Raw genomic sequence first — 7,868 nt, forward strand, 5'->3', positions numbered from 1 at the left:
AAAAATATGCAACATATTTACCGAAAGCGAGGAAATGCAACTATATAGTTAATGCCCTTATATAAATCATATATTTATGGGAAAAAAACGCTGAGTTTTTTTTCCTTATGGGGTTTTTTCATGCTGACTACCTGATAAATTCTTATAAAGATTTTATCCTATATTATATTATATATATATATATATATATATTTATGTATGTATATATAAATATGTGTATATATGTGTGTGTGTGTAGGCTCTAGTCTGATTTGGAATGGTTTCTACGGCTTGATGCCCTTTCTAATGCCAACCACTTTACAGAATGAGCAGAGTGGTTTTACATGGCACTGCACTGCACGCTGGCACAGAACTCTTGCAGGCCAATACTTTTCCTCCGCGGGGAGTGACTTTAACACTTATATATACATATACATGTTTGTGTGTATATATATATATATATATATATATATACATACATGCATACATACACACACACACACACACACACACATCTGTGTATATGTATGTATGTATGTATAAGAGTGTATAAAGCTTTATACACAGTGAGAAGACCCTTGACAGGATTTCTTACATGCTAAAATTGGTAGTTAAACCCAAACTACAAAAAAAGGAATTCTTAAGGCATGCAGCTTTTTCCATAGTTTGGGTTTAACTACCCTTTTTAGCATGTAAGAAATCCTGTCGAGGGTCTTCTTACTGTGTATAAATCTTTATACACTTTTAAATAAAATACTTTGTCTTATGGTTTTCATTAAGTATGTGAACCACTGGTAATTAATTATTTTAATTTTTTACCCCTATACTTTTGCAGTATATATATATATATATATATAAATATACATAACTCTTGGAAACAATTTGTTGAGTCAAAAGTTTTGCAATACTTTGGTGTCTTATTTGCTTTGTTTGTCATGTTACAACAAAAGCAGCCTGGCATTCAAAGTAGAGCCTTTCATGTTGTACTGTCTGAAGTCACCTTTCTTCCAGTTCTTTAATCCTACACCAATATCAGTTCTCGACCTTTGAGATAAAGAACCTCTTCACTGAAGTACAGTTCTATATTTAAGAGATGAGGAATTATGTACATTATTTACAATTGATGGATATTTGTCATCTTGTTTGTTGTTAACACAACATTTTGGCTGATATACCCTCCAGCCTTCATCAAGTGTCTTGGGGAAATTTTGAACCATATGCCCACGGGCATATGGCATAGTGGTCAAGAGCACGGGCTACTAACCCTAAAATTCCGAGTTCGATTCCAGGCAGTGACCTGAATAATAATAATAATAATAATAATAATAATAATAATAATAATAATAATAATAACAACAACAGCAACATTGAAAAATACCTTAGGAATGAGAACCCAGTTCGAAATTTCTCCAATACACTTGATGAAGGCTGGAGGGTATATAAGCCGAAATGTTGTGTGAACAACAAACAAGATGAGGACAAATATCCGTTAAATGTAAATAATGTAAATAATGTGCTGTTCACTGAAGCTGTCACCACTTCTTGCTTGATGAAGCATTGCAAATACAGGAAATGAGCCATGGATCAGAACAAGAATAATTCAGGAGAGCAAGGTCCTGACTATTTGCTGGGTGTGGCTGGCATCAGTTTGATTCCCTCAAATTCTTGGAGTTTATTTCGGGTTGTGTGAGCAGTATATCTCATATTGTCTTGCTGTAGAAGAGTTCACTTTCTGTTAACTAATGCCGGATAGTTTTACCACACAATGACATATACTCACTGCAGCTGTTCCGAATACAGGTTAGCATCGATGGTCTAAGCATCCAGAACAATTTCATAGTGAATTATACCCTTATAAGTCCACCAGATGTAGAGCATTACTTGGTGTTCAAATTTCCATTGTTTGGTGACAGGGTCCAGAAGTTGGCCCTTGCTTAAATACCGCTTATGCATGTTAGGAATGCAGAAAAATATCTCTTTTGGATGAATACTTGTGCTTTAGTTGGCCCTGAATGTAGGAGATATTTTCTCAAATTGCCACACAGCAGGACTGAATGAAACCACATCTCTGTGGTCACCAAGCAAGCTTCTTAACCACAAAGTCATAGCTGCTGCTGTCATTTATAGAAATTTATTTTATGTGTTGTATTTAAATCACATTTATAGATGTTCATTTCATGTATTGAAATTACTTTGCTAACACAGTTCTGATAGTGAACCTAAGTAACAATATTGTGACAAAAATATTGACACCTCATAAATAAAATAAAAATATAAGTTTTATCGACTTTTAGATGACTAAAATGACTCTTATAACATAAATACTTCAGTCAGTTTCAATGAATGATTTCAAGTCAAGTCCCGCTTACCAGACATGTAAAACTCCAAACTTTCATGTGCTGTTTTCATATAAAACGATTGCCAAAGTAGATTTATCAGAATTCGAAAATATACTGTAATTCAAATATATGACTCAGGAATTAGCTATGCTGATGCTAGTTCAGTGATGTCTGATGGTTTTCTTTTAAGTAATTTCTGAACGACGGTGACTGTACTAGATGTATTACTCTGCTTTTCAAACAATCGCACTAATGCCGTTGAAGGAGACATTTTAATAATAATGTAACTTAAGATCAGAATCAAATAACTGCACAAAATTGTCATGCAGAATTCCAAAGAAATTGCCATTTTCTGTGATAATGGTCACTGCAAATGCTCTACAGAAGAATATCTAATATTCCAGGAATTCGATTCTAAAAGCATGCAATATAAAAGGAGTTGAATATTTCTTTAGCAACCATAGAAATTTTCAGCAGTAAAATTTCCTTTGACAGAAAAAGAAAACTAGTTAATGTATGCATGGAAAAATGCTAGAAAGTTAGAAGCAAGGGCAATTTCTGAATCAGTGACATATTTTTCCAATTTCCCCATTTCTGATCACCATAGACTAATACATCCTGTTTTCATCTGTTTCTCCCCCTTCCAAAATCTCTACCTGGATGTAACTATTTTCTAACAAATACACTGCAAAAACTCAATGAAATGTGTACCTTCCATTTCCTCTAAATTTCCGTCCTACCATTTTTGGTGTTGCTTTAATCGGAATACTTCCTGCATTGCCAATCAACACTTATTTATCTTGCAGCAAAACTTCAGCCATTGCAATTACAATATCTGAAATAAGAAAATTACATGTATAAATACATACATACATACATACATATATATATAATAATATATATATATATATAATAATATATATATATATATATATAATAATAATAATATAAATAATATATATATATATATATATATATACACAATTACGCACACACACAAACATACATTTATTCTTATGTCTATGTGTATATGTATGTACATATTTAGATAAACATATGTATATATAGATAGATAGATATACACCTATGTACACACACATATATACATACATGTGTATGTATGTGCATACACACACACACACACACACACACACACACACACACACACACACACATATATATATATATATATACGCACATCTCACTCTCTCTATGTATGTGTGTGAAGGGGAGGTTATATGTATGTATAGGTATAGCATAACATATGCTCTTTTCATTGTTATGATGAGATGATCTATGTAGATGTAAAGGCATACATAACATATACTGTTGTATGTTTATATCATTTATTTTATATTCATGCAAGGATATATATGTATATCAAACAATACAGAAGAGTGAGAATGTATGTGTTTTCAACACACACACACACTTGCAAGCATATATACAGCCATACTCAAATGCATGTATATGTGTGTGTGTCCATGCATACATATTCGTCTATATAGACACACTTTAATTTTTGTTTATTTCCTTATTTGCATAGTTATAAGAATGTTCTTGATATCATTTCTTACATTGTTTACAACACAAAAGCAGCTCTGTCTCATGAAATGAACAAGAAAATTAAGTTATAGAACTCAACAGACAGCTTAATTTAAAAGCAAAATATTTGAAACCTTTCACATAGTGTTTCACTAATGAACTCAAATCGTGAAATTTATCTTCATAGTTTTTGTTTCTTATAAATATCTTTTAGAATCCTAATTGCATTCAGATCATTATATCAACATTTTATATTATTACAACTATGTCTCACGCACTAACTCTCATCATAATCATCATCATCATCAGCATTGTCACTCTTTTAACTATACTTGTGTGAAGCAGGTGACAGTATGCTGAGGCCTAGTTTTCTGTGACTGGATGCCCTTTCTATTGCCAACCTCTACTTGCTGCCAAGTGAGGTAGTATTATTTCAGTGTTACAAATAACAAACAGACTGGACCTGTTTTAGATGGTAAGCTGGAAAACAGCAAATATGAACTCACTTGCACAAACACACACACACACACATATAAACAAACAGAGAGACAGATATGCTTTTATTCTTTTACTTGTTTCAGTAATTTGACTGCTACCAATCTGGAGCACCAACTTTAAGGATTTAATTGAATTAATTAACCTGAGTACATATTCTAAAAGGTTTCTTTTTGCCAAATCATTTAGGCATGAGGATGTATAACAAATCAACACAAGTTGTCAAATATGTATGCACTCATATATAAACATGCCTATGAATATCTTCAACACAGTTTCTGTCTACCAAATTCATTCACAGCCAGCAGTCAGCTGGAGACAATGATAGAGAATATTTGCCCATGATGTTGTGCAGTGAAATGTAACTTGAAACCATATTGTTTTTAAGCAAACTTCTTAAACTCACAGCTATGCCTATGTATAAATATATACATATACATATATGCATACATATTAATATACATATGTATATATGTCTCTTCTATTTTTTTTAATTATAATAAATCTTCCACTGAGAAGGGAGCCAGATTCCAACAAAGATACAAGGCTCCATCTTTGGGATGTAGTTAACAGACAAATTCACATTTGGAACTTTAGAAAAGTCTTGCATATTTTTTACTGTTCCACTCACAGACTGGACTTGTAATGAACGAATTAGCTGACCACACATATGCATATGCTTACATTTTTACGGATGCTTGTATGAATGAGTGTACACATGCCATGCAGTTTGCGTGAGGGCATTTGTACATCCATATTTGTTAATGATTATGTTTAAAGCTTTTCTCGATATATTGCATGTTCATTTCTTTTTTGCATCTGTAATTTTATTTTTGATCTTCTATATAAATGAAGATATTTCTATTATTTTACTGCTTTTCACTTTACGAAATGAGAAAATTCATTGCGGAACTGTTATTTTAGCAAGTTGTGTCTATCTATCACCTAATAAGATGAATCTGCACCACCAAATACTCCTGAACCAGTTGTTTAGTGTGCCATCCATGAGGCATTAATTGTCATGATTAATAAATTCTTGTATATTCCATCTTTCATTTACCATATATATATATATATATATATATATATATATATATATATATATATATATATATATATATATGTATATATGTATATATGCCTATATATATATATGTACATACATACATACATACATACATACATACATATCTATAACTGAAATGAGCAGAAAACAAGTTATTGACATTTTTGATATTTCATTACTTATCACTTACCAATTATTTGTCACTTAAACTATATTTTCCTTCTTGGTTGAAGCTGGATTCTTTTACAATATATTACATTAGGCTTCAGAATTCAATATATTTCTTCTGATGAAATGATCTGCGATTGATTTGAATGATTATTGAAACGGATGTAACAAAATATCTTAAATATTAATAACTGTTTCTGTCTTTGTTCCTTTTATTTTTATACAGATCTTGTTACTATGTTATCATCTGATTCCATGTCAATGATGCATCATAGACTGCATATAGGATTCAGAGTTTATTGAAACTTAATTCTCATGTTAACTTTTTGCACATTCAGCACCTCAATACATACAAATATAAAGGTGGCATGCTATCAGAATCATTGCCATGCCAGGGAAATAACAGCATTTCTTCCAACTTTACATTCTGACTTAGAATGCTACCTGGGTTGACTCTGCCTTTCATCCTTTCAGGGTCGATAAAATAAGTACCAGTTGAGTAGTGGAGTCAATATAATTGAATTACCCACACCCATGGAATTGCTGGCCTTGAGTGAAAACTTGAAAACACCAATATACATAAGTATATAGATATATTTATACGTTACACACACGTACAAACATACATACATGCATATATATACATATATGAGAATATGTCTGCATGTGTGTGTGAGTATGTGTGTTTCTGTGTATGTATGTATATATATATATATATATATATATAAATCAAAGGTAATAAATAACAAACGGAAATTGTCAAAATATAGCAAGCAGGAAAAGGACGGATAACACAACAATAGCAGACAGGACAAAACATGATACACGAATCATTCGCAGCCAATTGCTTCTTCAGTCGGAATCTGGAATGTCAACAGAGAGAGAGAGAGAGAGAGAGAGAGAGAGAGAGAGACCGATAGATAGAGAGGCAGACAGGCAGGTAGACAAAGAGAGAGAGAGAGAATTCTGTTGCTGCATAAGTCTGCATAATTCTGCTGCTGCGATTAATTGAGAGCAGACACCCATTCTTCATTCTTAACACTCATTCCTATCCATTTTCACAACTAGCACTCCCTACTTTTCTTGACCATTTTTTATATTCACGTACCACTGACCAGTTTCCTTCCTAATACTATGTCTCTTACCCCTTTCTCCTTCTCATTATTGTACAACTTTTGCTCACTCATCCTCACCTATCAGCCTCCTCTTTCTCATTATTTTATATCATACTATAGTTATATTGCCTAATTTTAACTATATAATCATTATCCACTTATATAATTTATTTTGCTGCTCTTCTCTCTTTTTTTATCGCAGCTTATCACTTTCCCCAAACCACTAAATACACTTTGAAAAGTGGGTTGCATTAGGAAGGGCATCCAGATGTAGATCATGCCAATACAGACTTTGGAATTTAACACAATCTTCTGACTTGTCAGTTCCTGTCAAAGTGGTCACTGGTCCACATTTAGTGGACATACATATATACATGCTTAAGCATTTACATACACACACATATATGCACACTTTGGAGATAGTAATAAATGGAAAGGGTGGCAAGCTGGCAGAATCATTAGCATGCAGGGCGAAATCCTTAGCGGCATTTCGTCTGCCATTACATTCTGAGTTCAAATTCCGCCAAGGTTGACTTTGCCTTTCATCCTTTTGGAGTCGGTTAAACAGTACCAGTTATGCACAGAGTTCGATGTAATTAACTTAATCCCTTTGTCTGTCCTTGTTTTTCCTCTCTATGTTTAGCCCCCTGTGGGCAATAAAGAAATAAATAGTAATAAATGAAAGAGAAACTATGAATGCTATAAAATAGAGTAATAGAGTATTAATTTAATTTGGTCATGTGACACCAATACTGGCACATGTTTTGATCCCACTCCATGTCACCTTGGATAAAATAGCTCCTATTAGGTCGACAAAAGCATTTTCTCTCTCTTCCCCTCTCTCTCCTCTCTTTCTCATCTCTCTCTCTCTCTCTCTCTCTTGCACCAGCATGACCGCAGCCACTTGGCTGAAACAAATAAATAAATAAATAAATAAATAAATAGTTGAAATTTACAGGAAAACGAAAGAGGAAGGCAGGTGTATAAACAACAAACAGGTGTATTAGTTTAATGCTCAGAAAGGTGAGAAAATCTTTTACATTTCAAGCCTACGCTCTTCAACAGAAAGGAACATGAGGAAACATATAGAGAGAGAGATAGAAAGAGAGACAGAGAGATAGAAAGAGAGAGAGAGAGATAGAAAGAGAGAGAGAGAGAGAG

At 32.9% G+C, this 7,868-nt stretch overlaps 1 long non-coding RNA gene across 1 annotated transcript in view; it reads right to left on the reverse strand.

Moving 5' to 3' along the window:
• Positions 1-7,868, reverse strand: part of LOC128249819 (uncharacterized) — a 26,757-nt gene that overhangs the window by 6,767 nt on the left and 12,122 nt on the right. Inside the window, exon 2 of the long non-coding RNA XR_008265941.1 lies at positions 3,030-3,153. This is a non-coding gene — a long non-coding RNA (uncharacterized LOC128249819). The remainder of the gene's footprint in view (positions 1-3,029; positions 3,154-7,868) is intronic.

Source organism: Octopus bimaculoides, chromosome 1 (assembly GCF_001194135.2).
Source record: "Octopus bimaculoides isolate UCB-OBI-ISO-001 chromosome 1, ASM119413v2, whole genome shotgun sequence".
In the NCBI taxonomy this organism is placed as follows: Eukaryota; Metazoa; Mollusca; class Cephalopoda; order Octopoda; family Octopodidae; genus Octopus; species Octopus bimaculoides.